The sequence below is a fragment of the Equus caballus genome, chromosome 10, assembly GCF_041296265.1.
Source record: "Equus caballus isolate H_3958 breed thoroughbred chromosome 10, TB-T2T, whole genome shotgun sequence".
Taxonomy (NCBI): Eukaryota; Metazoa; Chordata; class Mammalia; order Perissodactyla; family Equidae; genus Equus; species Equus caballus.
The window spans coordinates 13014405-13038675 of NC_091693.1; the positions used below are offsets into that span (position 1 = coordinate 13014405).

General features: G+C 42.6%; 1 long non-coding RNA gene across 1 annotated transcript in view; it reads right to left on the reverse strand.

Moving 5' to 3' along the window:
• LOC111775440 (uncharacterized) overlaps positions 1 to 9385 on the reverse strand; it is a 96303-nt gene extending 86918 nt beyond the window's left edge. Inside the window, exon 1 of the long non-coding RNA XR_011422425.1 lies at positions 9245 to 9385. This is a non-coding gene — a long non-coding RNA (uncharacterized lncRNA). The remainder of the gene's footprint in view (positions 1 to 9244) is intronic.
• Between the last annotated feature and the right edge of the window lie 14886 nt (positions 9386 to 24271).

Consider the following 24271-nt stretch of genomic DNA (forward strand, 5'->3'; position numbering starts at 1 on the left):
AAATGAAAACATATGTCCACACAAGAACTTGTACACAAATGTTCACAAGCAGCATTATTTGTAACAGCCAAAAAGTGGAAACCACCCAGATGTCCATTAACTGATGAATGGATAAACAAACTGGGTATACAATGGAATATGATTTGGCAATGAAAAGAAATAAAATACTGATACAAGATACAATATGGATGAATCTAGAAAACATTATGTTAAGTGAAAGAAGCCAGTCACAAAAAACACATATTGTGTGATTCCACTTATATGAAATATCCAGCATAGGCAAATTCATAGAGACAAAAGTAGATTAAATAGCTTCATGGTTTCCAGAGGACGGAGGGAAGAGACAGGGGGAGGGATTGGAATGAAGAGTAATTCCTAATCGGTGTGGGGTTTCTTGTTGGAGTGATGAAAATGATCTAAAGTGGTGATGGCTGCACAATTCTGTGAATATACTAAAAACAACTGAATTATACACTTTAAATGGATGAATTTTATGATACATGAATTATAGCTCAATAAAGCTGTTATTTAAAAAGAAGAATCTTAAGGCCTGGGTAAGGGCTATGCCAGCTGGCTGCAGTTTAGATTTAGCTATAGTATTCCATAAACCCATTAAGATCTATAGCCAGCTTGTAAAATAGCAAAAATCTGAACTTTGGCTTTAATTTTTTTAAAAAACTGACACCAAGGCCTTGATCCCATTTCTGCTCTCCCCATGCCATCTCTGCACCAGTTCTTCAATTGGTTTAATGAGAAATGTGTCCAAAGTTATCTATGATGAATCATTCGTTGATAACAGAAATATTTACTGAGCATCTATTATGTGACAGAAAGTTTTCTAGGCCCCAGGAATGCAACAATGAGACACGGAGGCCCTGCCTACAAGATGCTTACAGTACATTCACCAGGTGGTCTCAGGAGAGCATGATAAGTGCTATAAAAGGGGTGAGCACTGGGAACTGCAGGATCATAAACTGGGGTTGGTATGTTAGTGTAGGATTACAGAAGAAGTAATGTTTAAACCAAGGCCTGAAGGATAACTAAAACTGGCAAGAAAATAAAGAGGCAGGACAACAGTGTTCTAGGCAGACCAAGTAAGTACAAAGTCCCTGACGATATAGAGAGCAGGGGCATTTAAGGAAGTAAACTAGTTTGGTGTGACTAGAGCAGAAGGTGCAAGAACTGGGGTGGGGTGAGGGGCAGGGATGGCACAAATGAAGCTGGAGAAGACTGAGGTCTTTTAAATTTGTAACATGACAAAAAACTTGGGAGCTGCACTGAAAAGAACAAAGTACATCCTGGAGCAATAGAAAATGATTAAAGGACTTTAATAATGGAAAAAGATATGCTCAGAATTTTATTTTCTAAAAAAACTCTAGCTACACCATGGACCATGAATTAGAAGGGGAATGGAATTAGACTGGAGGCAAGGAGGGGAGTCAGAGAGAAGACCTTTGCCGTGATCTAGAGAAGGAAAAGGTGGTTGCTGAATTACTGGTGTGAGTAAGTTTGGAAAAATGATTGGACAGGTTAGAGAGATATTTAAGTGGCAGCATTGTCATAACTCAGCGACTGACTAGATGAGAGAATGACAAAGGCAGGACTCAAGGATGTGGCCAGGTTTCTGGCAGAGATCACTGTGGGTACTAGCCACTATAAATGTACATATTTTAAAGAATCAGGTTTGGGGGAATGGAAGGGAAGTTCAGTGTTGGACATGTTGATTATTCAAAAGCAGATATCCAATACACAGTTGAGATATATGACTCAACAGAAGGTAATTATAACTGAACTCACAGAGGGACCAGAAAGTATACATAGAAAGAGAAGAGGGCATAAGACAGAACTCTAAAGACCACTGACACTTATGGGATGTGCAGATCAGAGCAGGTGGCCAAACTGAAAAGGAACGGCCAGATTGGTGGGAAGCCACAGAGTGAGGGCCACGGCAGCAGCTCCAGAGTCAAGCAGTGGTCAACAGTGGCGAGTGCTTGTGACATCAGGTAAAGCAAAGCTGAGAAGGGTTTGTTGTATTTGGGGATGTCTTCACCATTGGAGACCTTGGTTAGAGAGTTTTAATTGCACAACAGGAAGAAAAAGTCAACTCCTTGATGCTGAGGAGTAGATGGGAGATAAGTAAATGGGGACAGTGACTAAAGACAACTCTATAAAGAAGTTTGTTTATTAAAAAAGAAGAGAGTGATATCATGGAAGTCAACAAGAGAAAAAAGGTTCAGAATTGGTTTTTTTGGTAAAAATATAAGAAAGATCTAAATATATTTAAATATTAAAATAGATACAGGGAGTTTATAGTTTTATATTACATTCATAACCTTACCTCTAAATTCCCCCTTCTTCTCACAGGAGACCCAGAGGGAAGATCTATCCTATAATACATTAGATGCTAAGTATTTTAAGCCAGAGCAGCTTCACCGCAGACTTGACTTACTAACATCTTCTTAAACAGGAAGCCTCTAATACCTCATTAAAATCTGCTCTCCTACCAGGTCTTTTCCCTATTTGTGGCCACACATAATATAAAACTACTGATTTTCTCATCTTTTAAAATAGTCTATATTCTTCTAAAATGGAACTTTTAAAACTATAAGTATTTGCTAATTATAAAGATCCAATGGAGATGTGCAAATGGTTGCTGTCTCTCTTCCTGTATTGGCAGTAGAATCTCCATTGCTACCTCAGCGGGAGTGCTTATTTGATATTGTTTTTAGAGGAGCTGTGGTTTCAGAGATAGAAAAGGGAAGAATCTGTCAAAGCAGTCAGTGCATAGGAGGTGCTGACCCTGAGACTGACTTCCAGAAAGGCGATCCTACCTGCCCATTGGGTAATTACTCAAAGATAGCACCTTCACTCTGCCTAAAATTCTCACCCCACTTTATTAAACTACTTGATATTTCACCCAATTCATTTAGCAAATGATTCTGTGAATGGTAGAGAACTTTCAACTATACACGAATCACTTGAACAGTCAGACTGCTTTTCCCCGCTACGTAACTCCCATCTACCACCCTGAGTTGGGAGATTCAATGGGGTGGAGTTGGGAAGAGGACTCAAAAGCAAGGAATATGTGGGCTTTAAGTGAGGAACAGGGTGGACCTAGGTCAGATATTACAGTGGAGGGCTAGTGGAAGCATCGAAGTCCTATGTGCCTGAAATCTTGGAAAAGGGAAAAGACTTCAGATGAAAAGTATTCAGGAGATGAAAAGCTATCAAAGGTAGGCATCGTTTTAAAAGGGTGCCTCATGTTAATTCAGTTGCAGGAAAGGCAAAATAGAACTTTTCCTTTCTCTAGAGTATTTACAACATCCAGACCCTAAGTATATTAGTCAGGGTTCTCCAGGGAAACAGAAGCAAAAAGATGGATATATATCTAGATATAGAGATAGATAGATAGATATAAAGAAAGACATTTATAAGGAATTGGCTCACATGATGATAGAGGTTGGGAAGTCCCAATCTGCAGGGTGAGTGAGAAAGCTAGGGACACAAGAGAGCCAATGGTATAGTTCCAGTCTGAAGGCCAGCAGGCTCAAGACCCAGGGGAGCCAAAGTTTCAGTTCAACTCTGAAGGCAGGAAAAAGCAGATGTCCCAGCTTGAAGACCTTCATGCAGGAGGAATTCTCTCTTAGTCAGAGTAAGGTCAAGCTTTTTGTTTTATTCGAGTCTTCAGTGAGGATGAGGTCCAGCCACATCAGGAAGGGCAATCTGTTTTACTCAGTCTACTGATTTAAATATTAATCTCATCTAAAAACAGCCTCACAAAAACACTGAGAAAACTTTTTGACCAAACATCTAGGCACCCCATGGCCCAGTCAAGTTGACACATAAAATTAACCATCACACTAAGTTAGTAATACAGTTCAGTCACATCATCCATTCAACATTTACAAGGCCCTGGGCTATGGAATACATATAGTTAAATTATTTATATATGATAACCCATATATAATTCTGGTAGGGTAGTATGAAGTACCATGAGGGGGTCTAAAAGTTGACATGTTTGGGGTAGGGAGAGACTATTTCTTCGACAGGGTCTCAGGGAAAGAGTGTAGCATTTCAGCAGGACATTGAAGGATGATGATAGTGGCATAAAGGAAAAGGACATTCCTAATGAAGGAAAGAAACAAAAGAAAAAGAATTAGGAAAATGTGGAGTGTCGTCTTGTTCAACTGCAGTTTAAAGTGCAAGAGGAGTAAGGAAAGTCATTTTTCTAATGGTAGCTGGTAAAGGGAACCCAGAGCTTCCCAATCTCCATAATACGACGTTCCAAGAATCTACAACCTTTGCCCCAAGCCTTTCTGAAATTGTTTCAGTTCAACTGCTAAATATTTCTGGGAAGTAACTTACTTCCCATTCTGCTAACTTCTGCCATTTTAGAGTTCTCTCCTTCTCAGGCATTAGATACGCCCAGTTACCCCTATTAGGCTACAGATTTAAAAGCTTTCTTAAGGGAAATCATCACCTAATCAATCTTTACATGATATTTCATGAAACATATTTCAAGTCCAAAACAATGAATTTCAAATTCATGAGACAAATACTAGCATCACCTACTATGTATCATGCACTGTGAAAAGTCCTGGGAGTACAAAGTAAATCAAAATACATTTTCTGCCCTAAAGGAATCCACTGTCTACTTTGAAACAGACTCATCATAAGATGGAGAATGTCTTTGGAGAAATCGTGAGAAGGCCATGCAAAATATATCTTCAAGGTCAGCTCTAACCTGGAAACAATTTTGCCTGGTTTGTGACCTCAGGAAAAAGGGTACACACCTTACTTTCAAATCAGTGCTTAGTGGCTGCTAGCACAAGACAAAGCATGGGAGCTAACCAACAGGTACCAGGCACTTCCAAGTATCAGGCTTGTGTTAGGCTTGGGAGATACAAAGAGGAGTGAGATATATAAGAAGCACTTCTTAAATGTCTCCCATTCACCAGGTTCTATGGCAGGTACTGGAGACATGGACCCTAAAGATGGAAAGGAGTATCCTGGAGAATAAGGAAGCAGCAATCATAGCTAACTCAACTTATGCTGTCCCTGGGGTTTCCCTAGCTAAATTGCCCAAGTTTTAGCTCATCTTCCCTCAGCTCATCTATTCCATTTGTTCTCCACTTTGATAGTCAGAGTGCTCTCCCTAAAACACAAATCTGATCATGTCAATTCCCTGCCTAAAATCTAGATGCCACCTCCATCACCTTGAGGATAAAATCCAAACTTCTTCTCCCAGCATGCCAGGCTCTTCATAATCTCTTCCCTGCTTATTTCTAACCCCCATCCCTCTATACTCTCTGTTACAATATACTCAGCTACTTGCAGTATCCTGAATATAGGTAATCCCTCACATCACTGACTTTAGATGTGTTATTGCCTCTGCCTGGAAGGCCCTTCCCTCAATTTTTACTTCTCCTTTAGAATTTAGCTCTTGGAAAGAAAACAAAAGAAAAGAAAAAGTTTTCTCTGACTGGCCTCAACACTTCCACCCTCATCCCAGGATGAGTTAGGAGACCCTCCTCTGTGCTCCTGTAACATCCACCTGTCCCTCAATCACAACATTTGTTATTCTGATCTGTAATTGTCTATTTATTTGACTGTTTCTCTCATAAGTCTATGAGCTCCATAAGGATCACACAAAGGGGTTCCTGGACCAGATTCCAAGTTTGTGTGGAGGGTTCACCACACCAACAAGCTGTTCTCAGATGCCAGCAGAGTGTCTGAAACTTCAACTCAATTCTGACAGTACCTATTCAGAGATAGTATCAGATTCCACATGATGAGAGCTCAGTCTTATAAGATTTCCCCTCTCCCCATTCAGACACCAGCCACAAGTCCCAGGTTGTTAACTGTGCTTCTGACAAACCAGCTACAATCTGGAGGTGCCAACAAGCCCCTCCAACTCAGGAGGCCAATCTCAAGTCAACGTTATTACCTGTACGTTTGACTAACTGGCTATAAATCATAGGTTCCCACGAGTCCCTCCTCAGGTTTGATTAATTTGCTAGAACAGCTGACAGAACTCAAGGAAACACCTACTTACATTTACCAGTTTATTAAAGGATATGATAAGTGATAAAGATGAACATTCAGATGACAGAGATGAGTAGGGCAAGGTATGAGGGAAAGGGCGCAAGGCTTCCATGCCTCTCCAGGCAGGCCACTCTCTCGGCACCTCTATGTGTTCACCAACCTGGAAGCTCTCCAAAAAAATGGTCAACTAGCTGTCCTTGGGTTTTTATGGAGGCTTCATTACATAGGCGTGATTGACTAAGTCATTGGCCATTGGCTGTTGATTCAACATCAAGCCCCTGTCACCTCCCCAAAAATCAGGGGGTGGGACCAAAAGTTCCAATCCTCTGATCACATGGCTGGTTCTTCTGGCAACTAGCTCCCACCTTGGGTGGGGTCCAAAAGTCACCTTCATTAATATAAACAAGAAATGCCAAGAGTTTTGGAAGCTGTGAGCCAGGAACTGTGGACCAAGACCACATATATATATGAGAAATTTATATTTGGTCATTTAGATGTATTTCTCATAAATCACAATCACAATCACTAAAATCTTTACTTTCTATTCCCATTAGTATACCCAGTGCCTACTTTAAGGCTTAGTATCTAGTAGGCATTCAAGAAACTAAGTACCTACTAAGGGAATGAATGAATGAATGAATGAAAAGTTACCAGAATCCATGTGTGAGACACATGGAAAAGTCTTCAGTTTAATAAATATTTATTTGGTACCTATAATGTAAGTAGTATCTTGCCAGACACTTTAAAAATCAGAAACAAAGATTTAGTTTCTATCCTTAAGTTGCTTTCAGAGGAGCATGAGAAATTGAATATGTACTCAGATAAAGAACAAGGTGTAATGACAGTGCAATAGGTACTATTAAAGTTATAAAAAGGGTTATGGGGCAGCCATGGCCACCACCACCTACTTTATAGGGTTGCTCTTCCAACCACCCTAGTTATGCTGACTAGGTTGGAACGAATCTTTTCTACCTAGCTCAGCCAAGACTGACTAATTTTCCAGTGGGAACTAACAACAAGAACAAGAAAAGAAAAATACATAGAATTTTTTTTGAAAAGGCAGAAATTTTCAAACAAAGACAACAGAAGCCTAACAAGAGAATTTTCACTGGATATCACATGCTTAGGTCTGAACTTCCTTGGATGACAGATCCAGGCTCCTCAGGACCCTAAACAGCAATCCGAGTCTGGCCTGACTTACTTTTCACTCTCTTTCACTAAACCTGGGCAAAACTGGAGGTAAGCAGATCCTGACCACTGGGAGAGCAGAGCCATTCTCTTTCTGCCCTCTAGGCTCCTCTCCTGATCTTTAGCCTGACCTGAGCACACCCAGCAGCAGCCTCATTTGCCCTACCTAGAGAACACTCCAATTCTGAGACCCTGGAATTTCTTCTGCTGCCTGAAACTCACCTCTTCTCTATCTTTTTCTTTTAAACCTTTCTGAAATATATGCCTTACCCTGATCTTTGTCAAGTTGACACATAAAATTAGCCATCACACTAAGATGGTTCTACCCTTTGGGGTATCTTCATATTTTTCACCAAGGGCAACATCTGGGCCAGGCTGCAATGGCAGGTTTCTGCTTCCTGAGGTCTTCCTCATGTCCATTCTGGCCAAAATGATAGAAAATAGGTTCTTTTCCCATTTCAAAATCCCTTACCCAGACTCATATAATGTCAATGGAAGCACAGATAATTCTAACAAGTTTTGGGAAAACAATTTGGCAGTATTTATCACGAACCCAAGTAACTCCTTTCACCAAATTATCTATTCACTTTAATAAATCTAGCCCAGGAAATAACCAGAAATGCAAACTGAACTTAATGAAAAACATGTTTATTGTAGCAATATTTAAAAGAATAAAAAATTGGAAATAACCCAGATGTCCAATAGAGAAATTATTGTTACTAATTTTTCACTAATATAATGTTAAACAGCCATCTTCTAAATGTTTGTAAAAATTTTAATAATATGAAAACATTCATAACAAATGAAAAAAATCAGTTTCAAAGTTATATACATAGTGTTATCTCAATAAGCAGAAAAATGGGCCAAAGAAAATCTAAATATATCCACGTTTCCAGGTGGTGCCATTAAGGGAATCTTTTCTTCTACTCTACAAAATTTCTATAATAAGCATGTATTGCTTTTACAATCAGCAAAAATATTTTTTTTAAATATATGCCCTTTAGTGGACCTCAAATTAGTGGAGTACCTGATGCATATTAGGCACTTAATAAATATGTGTTGAATTAATTAATTAATAGAGGAAGAGAGCTCCCATTTGATGTCTGAGGGACATGAAGCAGAGGAAGTTAACTGCACTGAAAATGAGGACGCCTAGATCTGAGAGACCCTGAGAAATTAAGGCCTCTCCTCATCCATAAAACGGAGGGAGCCCCTGCCTAACCTCCCTCAGGAGACTGGTGAGAAGCAAATGAGACAATGCCTGTGAAACTACTTTGTAAATTGGAAATCTCTACACAACATAAAAATGTAAAGACGGACAATAAGGAACTCCTGTTATTTTTGCTCTTTTCAGTTTACTGCAGAACAGGAATGATATACACCTGAAGCCCACCGAATAATCTCTCCTTTCCTGGAACAGCTGACCAATTTCCCCACTTCTTCTCCAGGTGCCCCAAGAACGGGTGTCTCCTGGGGAGGAATCTTGCAGAAATCAAATTATTATAGATTTATAACATCAAAGTCCGTAAAACATACAGGAAAGACCTTCCCCCCCTACACCTGGAGTCTCTAACAAGCGGCAGAAAGAAGCTTCATGCTTGACATTGCACTGGCTTCCTAAATACTCCCTCTGCCTCCAGTTTCTCCCTTCCAACCAATTCCGCACTTTCTCATCAAAATAATCTCCTCTATCACAGAATCACAGACTCCTTAGCTACAGAAACTCCTTTATAATCACATGGTCCAAACTCCCTACTTTAAAGATGAGGGATCTAAGATCCAGAGAGGTTAAAAGAATAAGTGACTGAATCAAGGTCATAATATTAATGTCATTTCTCTCCTCAAAAATCTTCAGATAAACACCAATCTTTTTAGTGTGGCATTCAAAGCCCTCACAACAGCACCAACCTACCTATTGAACCTCATCTCCCTCTAGTCTCCCCCATAAACCATTTGTTCCAACCCAACCAGTTTCTTCTCCGTCTCCTGAACTTATGCTGCTTGGCCTCACCTTGGATGTTTTCCTGGAATGCCCCTCCACCTTCCTCTCCAACGGTTGCACATTCTCAAGGGGCACCTGTTCAGGAAGCCCTCTCTGGCCAGTTTAGCCCATAGGGCAGCTCTCTCATCTCTGAACTCCCAAAGCTCTCACTGTCCATTACACCTGCTGACCTGTGTTATAGAACATGCGATCCTGATGCTGTGAACTATGTTTACCTGTCATACTGCCCCGCTCCACACCCAGACTATAACCGCCTTAAAGATGAAGGATTATATTTTCTATTTCCCCACATCCCCCACTGCACCCACGCGTGACTGACAACATTTACTGAGCACCTATGGCATGTAAGTTGCTGTTCTAAGTGATTCATGTATGTTATTTCACTTGATCCTCACAATTTTGTCACAGATGAGAAAACTGAAGCTAAGAGAAGATGAATAAATGGTCAAAGTCAAACAACTAAAAAGTGGCAGAGGCATCATGGGAATCCACGTCCCTCAGCCTCCAAAAGCCTTCAGCCATAAGCCACGCTGCCTCTAGCCCAGTCAGCGCCTGGTGTGGGGCAGGTGTGCCGGAACCTCACTGCTGACCGAGCCATTCCCCAGGCCAGGTGGAGAGCCAAGGTACACATGACAGGGAAACAGAGCCAGCTTGATACTCCCTCCTCAGAAGCCCACATGTGGGTTTTCCTGGGTCCTTGTAGGGTCTCCTTAGCTTCCTGGCATTAACCCTTCACCCTGTTCCAATTTAGGCAGCAGCCCCACTCTGTTCCACAGGTAGCTTATCTGGGTGCCCTGACCAAATGGGCAAGACATCAGGAAATGAAAATCCAAATTCCTCTGAAGCAGAGTCAAAAAGCGATTCTTGAGCAACTGGCTCACTGGAAGGGAGCCCCTCCCTGTGAAAATCTGGTTACAGTTTCTGTGTTTTCCTTTTGGGGCCTGTCAGGAAACTTTGGGATGACAGGGACAAGACTTTTGCCAACAAACCCTGTCCTACAGAACTAGGTTGGAGGAAGCCCTAACACTGTGCAAACCCCCAGGTCGGCAGGAGAACCCTTATCTCTCCTGCCTCACCCTGACCCAGGGCCACATCTTCCTCATGCCCACGTGGAAGCAGGCTTCTCAGCTCTGGTGGTAACAGCTACCATTTACTCAGTGCCTACTGTGTGCCAACCTCTATACCCAGTGCTTCAAATTTTATCTCAATTAACCCCTTGTTAACATTCTGTGAACTACACAGTCTACTGCAGTAGTTAAGGACGCAGGTTGTGGGGTTGGACTGTCCAAGTTCAGAATCCCAGCTCTATCACTTACAAGTTACATTAATTTGAGCCTGCTAAATAACTTCTCTGTGTCCCAGCTTCCTCATCCGAAAAATGACAAATATGTTAGTACTTAATTCCTAGAAATGTATGAGGATTAACTGAATTAATATGTGTAAAGTGCTCAATACATGTTAGCTAGTATTATAACTATTATGTAGACATCATCTCCATTTTATAGATGTAGCAATGAAGCTTAGAGAGCTTACATCACTCGCCAAGGTCAAACAGCTAATAAAAGAAAAGCAAAGATTTAAATCCAGATCTGCTCTACTTGATTCCAAAGGCACATGGACACCTGACACATCCCACTGCTTGAGACCTCTCTCTGTCTCTCCTCTCTCTATCTCTGTCTCCCTCTATCTCTATCTTTCTCTTGCTAACAGTGCTTAGCGAGCAGCTGGGCTGGTGAAGAGCCACAACAGGACCCATATTAGAATTAAGTTCCCAGGGTCATCCTGGAGAAGTAGAAATGTGCAGGGGCCAGAGCCAACCCTAAGAACATGGGGTCTGGAAAAACTTCACTCAACCGCCCCCAAATCATTTTACACAAGTGGCATCAGGCTAAAATGATTATCAAAGGCAATACTGAAGGAGAAAAGAAGTCACAAAAGGGCAACACAAAGCCTTAGTAGAATGGGTTTTCAACAGAGAGGGGGTGTCCCACCCCAGCTGACTTACCGCCTCAGTATGATGGAGGGGACACAATACAGTAGAGTGGGTACGGTATCTAGAGGGGATACCATATGGTAGAGGGGATACCATATGGTAGAGGGGATACCATATGGTAGAGGGGATACCATACAGTAGAGGGATAGAAAAATTTTGGCACCAGTTGGTTTGAGCATTTCTAGCCATCTTTCTCTCTGCCTCACCCTCAGCTACTGCTCAATCTCCTGGTCTCAAGTGAGTAAAGTAAGTGCAATTCCCTAGAGACAATTCCCCAAGGCCTCAAATTGACCTTCCTTCTCACTGCTAATGTTCTTAAGAGTAGCTAACAAATCCTGTTTCCAGTCCCTCAAGGAAATACACTCAATCTCTATCTCTGGGAGTGCTGGAGGGCACGCTCTCATAGCCTGAGCAGCTGAGAAATGAGCTGAGGGATGATCAGAGATGCCATCCCCACCATATCACATACCACAGCATTCCTTAAGGAGCTCAGTTTCCTACTTCCCATGGTCCCTGTGCTCCTGAAAAGGAGCGACAGAAAATGCAAGGGCTGGACCCTGCCTCACTCTCCTCCATCATTCTGGCATCTCACCTCACCTGTCTGGTTCTGAGAGTCCAAAGGCTATGAGTGATAAAGAGTTGGGTACTGAGGGAATTAGGCCCAGAAAGCCTTGTTCAGGAAAAGACCAACCATTAGCTCCTTAGGATAGTGACTGAATTTCATTTATCTTTGAAAATTCAGTACGTGGCCCTTGATAGGTAGGTGACAGTATCAGTGAAATTAAATTGTTTTTAAAGGTCAGAATGCCTAAATATTGGATTGAAACAAGCCACAAATTTGACCCATTTCCAGCTTGTCAACTTGGCTCTAATCTTCCCAGAACAGGATGATACCTCTGCTATAGAAGCTCTCAAATCCCCTGGGTGCTACTCACAAATACAAGGTGTGGTGATGGCTAAACAATCAACACCTAATTTATTTTTTATTTTTTATTTTTTTTAAAGATTTTATTTTTTCCTTTTTCTCCCCAAAGCCCCCAGTACATAGTTGTGTATTCTTCATTGTGGGTTCTTCTAGTTGTGGCATGTGGGACGCTGCCTCAGCGTGGTCTGATGAGCAGTGCCATGTCCGCGCCCAGGATTCGAACTGATGAAACACTGGGCCGCCTGCAGCGGAGCGCGCGAACTTAACCACTCGGCCACGGGGCCAGCCCCTCAACACCTAATTTATGTCAACTGACCTCAGACTGTTCGGGAAGTTCTGGTGTTCATCCTCTACCTCCCCATACCCTCACACATTGTATACACACCCAAGAATAAAACAAGGTGAACTGCAGACCGGATTAAGAAAATTTCCAACATCTTTTTAATCAGCCCTCTGACAACACAAGTTACCAGTACATTGTGCAAAAGCAGAAACATAAAGAGAGCAAACCTACCTCCTGAATTACTTCCTCTCAACATCAACTGCCATTTACCACACACTCTGACCCACACGCACACACCCAGGCACATGTAATACTATTTTGCACATTCATAGCACCCACTGTAAACGCTTAATTGGCAGCTACATACAAGATATTAAGATGCCACATGGGCTCATATATCTGTTATGCTGGCCCTCAGACAATATTAAGAATATAACCCCACCCCACCCTTCACCATATACGAATGCTGGGAGCTATAGCATACATTCGTGTCTCTCTGTGCCCCGTGTGTTCTGTTAGGCTCAATGGGTAATGAAGAAGAGATGAAGCAGAGACTCTGAAGGCTATGAGAATTTCCTGGTATCTGTTTCAGGGACCCACAGGCAGGAAATAGACAGGAAAGTTATCGAAAAAATCATAACCCACTCCGGAAATGGTCATGATGCTCAGGGGTAGATTGTGGAAGAGCAGGGAGAACAGGGAGGGAAGTCCCATCAAACCAAATCATGAGAAATCTGTGCGATGGCAGGGAACCTACCAAGCAGGCCCTCCTTCCCCAGGGCCCAGGGGGCCCCAGGCTCCAAAGACTCTCCTCACCACACCTACACTGGGTATCTTCAGGCCACTGAAACACAGAGCTGTGCAAGAGGAGGCACAAACAAAACCAACTGCCTGCTCATTTGGGGGAAGGCAGGCACATGAGACAGAAATAAAGAAGCATCCAGGGCTCTGCCACACCTGCCCCCGCCTCCCTGCTGCTAATCACAGAAGCAGAACTTGAGAGCAAGAATGAACATACACGATTATCTCACCCAAATCCAACAATTTTCAGATAAGAAAACTCAAGTGCAGAGTGAGTGAGTGACTTTCCCAAGGTAACAAAGGAAACTGATAACTTAGCTGATACGGAACCAGCTCGCTTCACTCTCAGCCCAGGGTCCTCCCCACACCTCTGGATCTCCCCAAGGCCACAGTGTGTGAACAGCCCCAAAATTGAACCATGTAAAACTCTCCATTTTCCTCACTCAAGGTAGAGAGTGTAAGTAGATCAGCCCTGCAAACTTGCTAGTGGATGAGAGAAAGATTCACATTTCCTCCTGTTTATCAGCATCACCTGGTTCCGAGCCCTTAGGGAGATTAACCCTCCGTTTCTGAAATGATGAGGACATGTGCAGACCACCGCTGTGGGTGACAGGGTTTCCACTTTATATCCCAGACTGCAACTCCACTCTCCCCACCACTGCTCTCAGTATGAAGCAGTTAAACTTCATGGAAAGCTCTCCCTCCACATGAGAGCCTGGCTGGGCTTGAGAGGAACCACAGGGCAACTGCTCCTCTTCCAGGGCACATCCCCCACTAAGCACCAAACCACACCATGTTCCCCTGCCCTCCTCTGTCTCTGTCTCACCCAGGTGGTAAGCTACCCAGGTGTCAAGCAGAGAAGTGAAACTCACCCCTGAGGGGGAGTGGGTGGGGTGAGGTTATAAAGGGGAGAGAAGCAAATGAAGGGTGAAAGGAAAATGTAAATAAAAGATACTGCCTCAAAATACCCCTTCCAGCATAACATCTGCATGACTTCACCCATTCTCGGAGTGGAATGCACCCTCCAACACCCCAGAGAAAGAAAGAAACATAGACTACAATTTCGCTTTCAGAAGGACAAGACCCAAACTGCAGGGGACTAGAGAAGCCAAGATTCCAGTGCCTTCCAGAACCCAGACACCCAGCCCCAACTCAGTAAGTCTCAAATATCAGTGTTTGAGAAATTCTGCTTTCAGTTGGTCCAAGGTGAGACCTAAGATCTCAATTTTTAACAATCATCTCAGATAATTCTGATACAGATGATCTGAGAACCACTCTACGAGAAGTCCTACTATATCACTTCCCCACTGGACTGCTGAGAGGTTAAGAGCACCCGCTATGGAGTCCCCCAGGCAGCCTGGCTGCAAATTCTGGCTCTAACTCATGAACTGCAAGGCCCAGCACGAATGACTACCTTAGTCCCCTCATCTGTAACATGGGGCTAATAAAAGCACCTACTGCCTGTGCTCTTGTAAGGATCAAATGAGATAATCCAGTTATTTAAAATATTTAGCATACTGCCTGGCATGTAGTAAACACATAGTATTTGTTGGCTATAACTTGTTCTATTACTACCCACTTAGTTGTTCTAGTTGTCAGTTGTACAATAATTAGTAAATACACTATGTTTTTCGGCTATTAGTGTTTTATGTTGCAATATGTACATATAAAACTCATTACTCCCAGGAAATTGACAGGTCAAGTAATTTTTAAGCTACAAGGAGCCTTCCAAGGAGATTTCCAGCCCAGCAGCCTAGCTATTAGCTTAATCCTTCTAAATTACTTCTTCTCCTTTGCCCTCCTAGTCTCACCTTTTCCCTTTCTGCCCCATGGACTTGGTGTTCTCAACAAAACTTTAAATTTACATTGTGCTTTTAAGTTTTATAACAAGTGTTAAAGTGTTTTATAGGATGTGGTTTGATTGCCTGCTTTTCTCTATTATCTTTTCCAAAAGTCCTTTCTTTCTTTTAGGTAATTAATATGTGACTCCCACACTAAGAATATCTGTCTGGGACAAAACCTTGAAAAGTCACTCTGATCAACAGAGAAAATGTTGAAGGAGAGTAGAACCCAGCCTTGTAGCTTATGAAAAGGAGACCAGGCTGAGCAGTACCCCACAGGCACAGACTCTGAGCTCATGCCCTCTTCTCCATCTCAGCCTCCACTGCTTACTTGCTCTAAACCCAGTCTCCTTCTAGAGCTTCTCCCCAGTGCCCATATAGTATTTCCACCTAGACAGTCCATAGTCATAGTATCTAAACATCCAAAGCTGAGTTTAGCATCTCACCCCCTAGCCAACCAATCCTTCATCCTTATCTCAGGGCTAATGACATCTGATCCACCCAAGAGCTCAAACTGAAAACAGCTCTGAATCATCTTCTGGCCTCCTCCTTACCACCCCCTCCTCTCTGGTCACTCACCAAGGCCCGTCAATTCTTCAAATGGCTCTCCTGTCCCCTGTTCTCCATGTCCTCCGACCTCCCAGTTCAGATCTCAGACTCTCATGTGGACTCTCCTCTTCCACAGTTCTCCCAATAAATCAGCTGTCAGAGTGCATGTCCCAAAACACAGGTCTGACCAGGTCACTTTCCACTTAATGCCTCTGGTAGATCCCCACTCACAAGAGTCCCCCCACTCCTTAGGCTAATCGTCAAGACTTTAACAATTTGGTAGGACCCCATCCTTCCTGCTACCAAAGAGAGCTCCAGTATAAAACAAGGCCAAAAGTAGCCACCCACTCCACTCTAGCCTAAAAGGCCAGCCAACTGGATACATGATACCTGGCAGTTGGTCCCGTCTCATACAGACTTTAACCAAATTTATTGTATCTTTGTGGTGGATCCTTGGGCTCTGAAGGGATGATACAGACTTCAGTGAGGAAGAGGAAAGACAATGCACGGCCAGGGCATTCAAGCTGTAGGGCTTGAGTTCCTCTAGTCAAATCTCCCCATTGTGCGGCAGGCAAAACTAAGGCCTAGAGAAATAAGTCTCCTCATTCAAGGTCAGAGCTCAGTCACCAGCACCAGGACCCAGATGTCCTAGCCCACAAATCTGCTTCTTCTGCCAACAGGCCTAGAAGACTTTCCTGAGCACAACTGTCTGGGGTCCCCAAAAGCTTCCCATTTCCATGGTCACAACTTAGGACCCCTATGCCACCCACAAGCCTGCAGATTCCAAGATGACCTGGAAGGGACAGAACAGGAAGTCTTGAGCTTTGGCACAAGTTCAGGTGAAACTCCTGGGCCCGAACACAAAGGGCCTTTGACTCTAGAAAAAAGTAGGCCCATTGTCTTGTGGGTGGAACCAAATCATAGCAGGAGCAAGGAAACCAGCTTTGTACCCAGAGATCAGGACTTGGCCCTAAAATCCCAGCATGGAGCAGGGGAAGGGAGAAAGGAACACACACTTTAATAGAGGCAGTTAAGTAACAACAGTTCTTAGTTACCCCTGTTTTTTCTCTTTTGTTGTTATTGGCTTTTTTCCCTCACAGAGCACTCTGCATGGCCTCTGAGTCCCCAGGGATCTAGGAGGGCCAGGAAAAGGCCTGGCTTTCTAGAGGGCAGAGGAATCAAGATGAGATTTAGATGGCTCTATTATGAGATGATTAGTAGAGAAAGGAGCCACATTATCATTTCCCCAATTGCTGGTGAAAGAAACAAAAACAAAAACAACTCAAAGAACTACACATCCACCCCTCAACAAACAAAACAAACTCTCCTGCAAAATACAGGGGCCTATTTGGGGATGTGGACCCTCGCCACTTCAGAAGCGCAAGAAACAAGAGGAGGGAAAAGTAGAAGAGCCTGAGCCTTAAACAACAAATATTTCAAAACGAGCACATTCTCCACAGCTACCAAGTCCAAAGCTACTTTATATGTTTCTGAGTTGCCAGAATGTCTTGTTTCCCCCCAATAAAAGGTCTCTGACCATATTCCTTGGTGCCTAGAGGTGCATTCCTGAAGTGATGGACCATTTAGATTGAAGGACAAAGTCTCACGCTTCCCCTCAGGACAAAGTCTATCATTTCTCCTCTCCTTCCCTTGTACAAGCTGTACCACTACCTGCAACATCCTTCCTTCTCCTGCCCTTCCCCTTAGCAAACTCAAATGGCATGCTCTTCTAGAGATCTTGAAGGAGCTCCCAAAGGCAAATGAATGGTTCCTTCTCTGTGCTCCCACAGTACATTGAACATACCTTTATTTATAACATCATGAAATAATTATATTTAATATTTTTATTTTGGAAAATTAGGATAAAATATGAGCAAGAAAATACCACCCATATTCCATTTTCCCCCTATAATCTAGATTTAACCATTGTTTAACATTTTGACATGTATTTTCCAGTCTCTTTTTCTGTGTTGCAGACTGACCTTGCAGAATGCAAAGACTATATACTTTCTTTTTCCAGTTGTTACAGTTCTGGAGGTCAGAAGTCCAAAATGGGTTTCACTGGGCAAAATCAAGGCGTCAGTAGGATGGTATTCCTTCTGGAGGTTCAAAGAGAAAATAACTTTCTCATCTGATCTAGTTTTTAGAGGCCACCTACATTCCTTGGATCACAGCCCCTTTCCATCTTCAAAGACAGCGAGGGCTGGTGGAGTCTTTCTCATGCAGCATCATTCTTCACTTATAAGGGCCCTTGAGGTTACATGTGGCCCGCCTGGATCATCTGGAGTACCCTTATCATCTCAAGATCCTTAACATCATCACATCTACAAAGTTCCTTTTCACATGTAAAGTAACATTCACAGGTTCCAGGGGTTAGGATGTGGACATTTTGGGGAGGCCAGTACTCTGCCCACCACAGGTACACTTTCTAAACTTTACCCACAACAAAAAATTGCTTTGTCTTCCTTCTTTTTCATTTTTCTTCTGATATGGAGGCAAGAGCACAAGCTTTGAGGTGAAACACACTAGCTCTGTCATTAATTGGCTGGATGACCCTGACTGAGTCACTTCACCTCCCTTAGACTCCTTTACTCAGCTGTAACACAGGTTAACTCTCACTACATTAGGAAATGACAGTAAAAGAGTACATTAAGACACATAAGGCAGTAAACTTAGTGCTGGTATGTGATGAGCCCTCAGTAAACACTCTTTTCAATCCTTTCCTTTTGCCATCCCATTTTCTCTCACTCTTGCCCATCTTCTCCTTCACCTCCTTTATCTTCAGTGACTTAGTCCAACCTCAGTCTAACCATTTAGCAAAGAAGGCCATACGATCCATCTCTTATGATTCTGCTTCAATACTTTTTAGGATGGAGCCTAATATCTACTTAAGGCAGCCCGCTATATTTATATGGAAAGTTGTGTTTCTTAAAAAAAAAGTCCTTTATGTTCACTTAAAACTTATAAATACTTCCTCATAGACATGCCAGTCCTAATTTTGCCCTGTTAATTTATACATTCATTAACTTGTTTCATCCTTCTTCAGTCTTTTTCTTTACACCTTATAAATAAGGACAGCACAGAGACAAAAGTAATGCCCATGCCACAATAGGGAATTCCTTTAGCAAGATGAATGCTATTTGAAAGACATCTCCTGAAATCCATCTCTAGGCCTGGCTTTCAGCAAAACCATTTAATTCTAGAACACATTCCCAGACCCCCAGGGACAATAACTGTGACAGAAGCCACACACCCTCTGAGTATTTCTGCCTTGGATTAAGACATTTTCCAGAATATTGTTCATAAGCTACTGCTATCCAACCCTTCCACTCTACACTCTTCATTTTTATCTCCAGCTAGCCTACCAGGACCCCAGCTAGAAAATGCCTCTCCACACTAGAAGACCAGGGTGGCACACAGTTACTCAGAACTCACTATGTGCCAGGCACTATCCTTGGGGCTTCATATTATAGCTACAACCTTCACAAAAAAATCCCATGAGAGATATCATCCCTATTTTCACAGATTAAAAAAAAACTGAGTCAGGGGCCGGCCCAGTGGCTGAATGGTTAAGTTTGCGCGCTCCGCTTCAGTGACCCAGGGTTTTGCCGATTCAGATCCTGGGCGCGGACGTGGCACTGCTCATCAGGCCATGCTGAGGCAGCATCCCACATGCCACGACTAGCAGGACCCATAACTAAAATATACAACTATGTACTAGGGGGATTTTGGAAGGAAAAGCAATAAAAAAAAAAAACCGAGTCAGAGAAGTTAAGTAATTTACCCAACATCACCCAACTTATAATTTAACCTCATCTCCCACCCATATACATGTTAATAATTTAATCTTGTCAAGGACACCCTAAGATTTCTAAGCTCTCCTGAATAAAATCCACCTTCCAGAATGATGTTTGCCACCTCCATTTTCAAGACTCAACCGTCAGCATTTTCTTTTCTGTCTTGCCCTTCACTTATGCACCTCTTCCCTGACACTACACGCACAATTACACATCCCTTCACAAAAGTTCAACGTCTTTGGGGAAGAAACAGAGTCAGATACCTGGTCCCCATGAATAGTCATTTTTACTGAATTGTCAACTATTTGCACAGCCATTCTCTGGCCATAAAAATGGTGAACTAAGGAAAGATAGTGTAATGAGAAGGAAGCAGGAGGGAGAGTTCCTGCATTGGTCACTAAGGGGAGGAGACTCCAAATGCAGAAACAGTCATAAAACACATCCAGATCGTGTGGCCTTTGAACAATGGCAGCCCCACCTGTTTCTTTCCATGCCTATTGGCATCTGACTTCCTTCTCACCCTACTCTTTCCGGCCTTGTTTTCTCAGACCAACTAGAGGCCTGGGCCTGGGACCAAACCAGAGCACCCTGCACTGAGCTGTGTGGGTGGAGGGAGCAGAGAAGGGAGTGAAGTGTTCAGTTCATAGGGGACCTGACTCACCTATGTCCATATCACTTGGGCAGGGAATGGATTATAAAAGGGCTGCTATGCAAGACTCATGGTTTAAGGAGTTTTACTAGGGAGTCACACTTCCTTAATGCTGTCTGAGAAGAAAGGGGTGGATGTGGGAAGCTTCACAGCTTTCTCCCATTTAGATACCCATTGTCCCTCCCTCTCCCTCTATGGGGTTATGTTCCTCTATCCAGAGATCACTTATTTACTAAGTTGGGTCCCAGGAAAAAAATCGCAGTTGAATTCCTTTAAGCCCAAGCACTCAATTCAGTTCAAGAGTGTCTCTCATCTTAGTGATGACCAGACACAAACATCTTTTAAAAGCTTTGCAAGAAATTTTTTTCTTCAATTTTATTTTTTTTCCTTTTTCTCCCCAAAGCCCCCCGGTACATAGTTGTATATTCTTCGTTGTGGGTCCTTCTAGTTGTGGTATGTGGGACGCTGCCTCAGCGTGGTTTGATGAGCAGTACCATGTCCGTGCCCAGGATTCGAACCAATGAAACACTGGGCCGCCTGCAGTGGAGCGCGTGAACTTAATCACTCGGCCACAGGGCAGGAAATTTTGACAAAAGCCTTTGTACCACCCACAATACCTCTGGGCACCACTGTGCTACACACAATAGGATGGAACATACTGTGTGCTGGGGACCTTTATGTTTGCACCTCATCTAACGATCACCATGATCCTTTGACATCAGGACTATTCTCCCTGTTTTGCAAATGAGAAACCAAAACCAAGAGGTTAATTAATGTGTCCCTTATCCAAGAACTAGGAAAAGATGGAACCAGGATTCAGACTCATATAGTTTTGAATCTAGAGCTCATGTTTTCACTCCACACCATCCCACTGACTAGAATTCAAAGAATGGAAAGATGGCTGCTTCTAACAGAAATGCTTATAAAAGTCTTGAGTGAAGAGACAGGATCTGAATGGGACTTACAATGAAGAATAATTCAGGAGGCTGAGCAAGAGGGCAAGGGTATTATAGAAAGAAGGAAAAGAACTAGAATCAATTCAGACATGAGAAAGTAAAATGCAGGTTAAGGTCTTACTGTGTAGATCAAGGGAGCCGACTGAGACCATGATACGGGGTTTTTGAATGGCAGCCTAAGGAAAGTGAACTTCATCCTGCAGATGACAGCAGTCACTGGAATGCTTTCAGAAGTTCAGGAACAGGACAAAACAGCATTTTCAGGAAGATTACTCTGGAAATTACCAGGCAAGATGACTTAAGGAAGTGGTTCTCAACTCCGGAAACTAATTACCTGGAAGTTTCTTGCTTTTCTTTGCTTTTCTTTTTTTAACTTTTCCTTTAACATAATTTCAGACATTCAAAAATGTTCCAAAAGTAGTCAAAATTCCAATATACCCTTCACTCAACTTCCCCAAATATTAGTGTTGTAGATAACCTCAGTACAATTATCAAAATCAATAAATTATCATTGATAGAATACAGTGACCATTATCTACAGATCTCATTCAAATTTTATCAACCTTACCACTAATGTCCTTTGTCTAAACTAGGATCTAATCTAGGATCATACTTTGCATTTAGTTGTTTTATCTCCTTAGTCTCTTTAATGTGGGCCAGTTCCTCAGACTTCCTTTTACATTCATGACCTTAATATTTTTGAAGAGAATAGGCCAGTTATTTTCTAGAATGACCCTCAGTTTGGGCTTATCTAATATTTCCTCATGATTAAACTTAGGATATGAACTTTTGGCAAGAATACCACAGAAATGAGGCTGTGCCTAGTCAGTCCATCATATCAGGTCCGTCATATCAATATCTCTCCTTACTGGAGATGTTAACTTTGAACACTTCACTAAGATTTCTCCACTATAAACTGAATATTTTATGTGGAAGCTTTTTAAAACTACAAATACCTGGGCCATACCATAGACCAAAGAATTCACACTTTCTTGGGATAAGGCACAATCATTAGTAGGTTTTGAATGTGCTGCAGGTGACTCTAACCAGATCCAGGGTTGGAAGCCACCATCTTAGAAAGTGAAGATTAGAATCCTGGAAATCAGCAAGGAAGCCAGTCCTTGGGCCTCTCTTTTTAAAATAGCAGCCAGTTCCAGGCACAGATAAACATATCCGGACTTTAGCATGGACCCATGGTAGGGAAAAGGAAAGGCCAAAAATCCCCTCATTGAGAAACTCACGAGTGAGTAGACTGCTGTCCAATAAGAAGAGAAGGCAGGACACTCAGTGAAGTGCCCAGCCCTCCTGGTCTACTTTCTCTCCAGACATCAGAGAAACCTTTGCCCCAGTAAAAACACACACCATAAAATTTTACTGTCATAAGCCTGATATGAGCTCCTAATTGCCACTGAGGGAGGGAATTATGGATCATGTGATATAAATATACCACCACACAGGCAAACACGAACACTTCCGGGTACAGCTGAATCAATAATTCACAGAATCTAGGTCAGAGGTACATAACATGCCTTAAACAACCTTGCCCTTGCCACTTGGTCTTTTGCGCTTAATCTTTTGTGAAATAAGAAAGTACGGACACTGTTTTAAATTTCATGAAATAGGAAAGTGTACACAACTCCTGTCACCAGACTGTTGAAGCAATTAATACCCTGCTCAACTTCCTTAGTGTTATTATCTTGGGGTTTCCATAAAGAGATTTCAGCAACCCCATCCTTGAAGGGGCTGTCTGATAAAATGTAAAGGAAACACAAATTTAACAAAAATCCAGAGGCAGGAAGGACACTGAGGAGAGCTAGCCCTAAAGTATCCAAAAACTACCAGGATCTGGTGCTGCTGGTGCAGGAGGAGCCACTGCTGGTCAATAAGTGACAAAAGAGAAGGCAGCTCAAACACCTAGGGAGTACTAACAAAGACTTAACTCACCTACCTCTCAATTACTACACAGTCAATTATCCCTCAAGCCTCTCTAAGGGATTTCACTGACAGAGCTGGCACATAATTAAGTGCTAACAAATGGGTGAAATAATTTATAGAAGGGTGGGATCAACTAGGTCAGGAATGGCTGCGAAAGGGTTCAGGAAACAGGTGGGATTCAATTTAGCATTTGAATGCTTAAGTCTTAGGGAAACAGAAACAAGGAGAAACACAAACACAGGGAACCAGGTGTCAGACACCACTGTAGATGCTAGTTTTGAAGGAGATTTCAGGAATGAGAGTGGGTTTGCGTATGCTACTTTATTTACTCCTCTCAACCACTGTATGGGCTTATTTCAGAGGAGGATGGTGATCCTCAGAAAGTGAAGTAACTTACCAAGGTCGGTGGTGGATCTGGGATTAGAAAGTAGCTACATCCAACTCCAAAGCCCACGCCAATACCACTACCACTGAGAGAGGACTGAACACAGTATGTTTAGGGCAGAGGAAGGGGCAGGGACGGCTATAGCAGAAAGACAGGGTTAAGACACAGGGCAGTTAGGTAAGCTTGCTAACATGGGACCTTGTGTTGTACAGCCATGAAAACTAGACAGAGACATTTGAACTTGGTCTTCTGGTTACAGAAGAGCCACTGAAAGTTTTGCGTAAGGGAGAAACCAAAGTGAAGACTGAGCAAAGACCAATGGGATTGAGGTGAAAATGGGAGTTCTGGGTTCCTAAGCTAATGAGATGCCACTAACAACGGTAAAGGGAGCCACACAGTATAATGAAGTGAGAAATGGACTAAGAGTCAGAAGCTTGGGTTTAAATGCAAAAAGTTATGTGATAAAGTCATGGATATGACAGACAAGTCACATTCTCTCTCTGGACTCCAGTTTCTCTTCATCCACAAATCGGGTGAAGTGAAAATTAATCTCTAAATGACCTCTAAAGTTTTCTTACTTCAAGTGTGGTCCACCAACCAGCAGCAAGTCCTCACCAAAAAGCTTATGAGAAATTCAAAATCAGGCCCCACCAGAGAATCAGATCTGTAGTTAAACAAGATCCTCAGGTGATCGGTAAGTGCGTTAAAGTTTGAGACACTTTTCTAAAATGTTCAGACTCACCTCAACTCTGTCACTTCACAGGAAAAAGGAAAAACAAAACACAAATGTCTCCCTTCTCACTTCATCTGTACTCTTCCTAATCCTAACTTCTCTCAGATTTGCCCTCTTCGGGGTAGAGGTCTTAGGAACATGGGTGGGGCAACGCTGCCTCTTTGTGGTCATGATCAGTAAATGCACTTA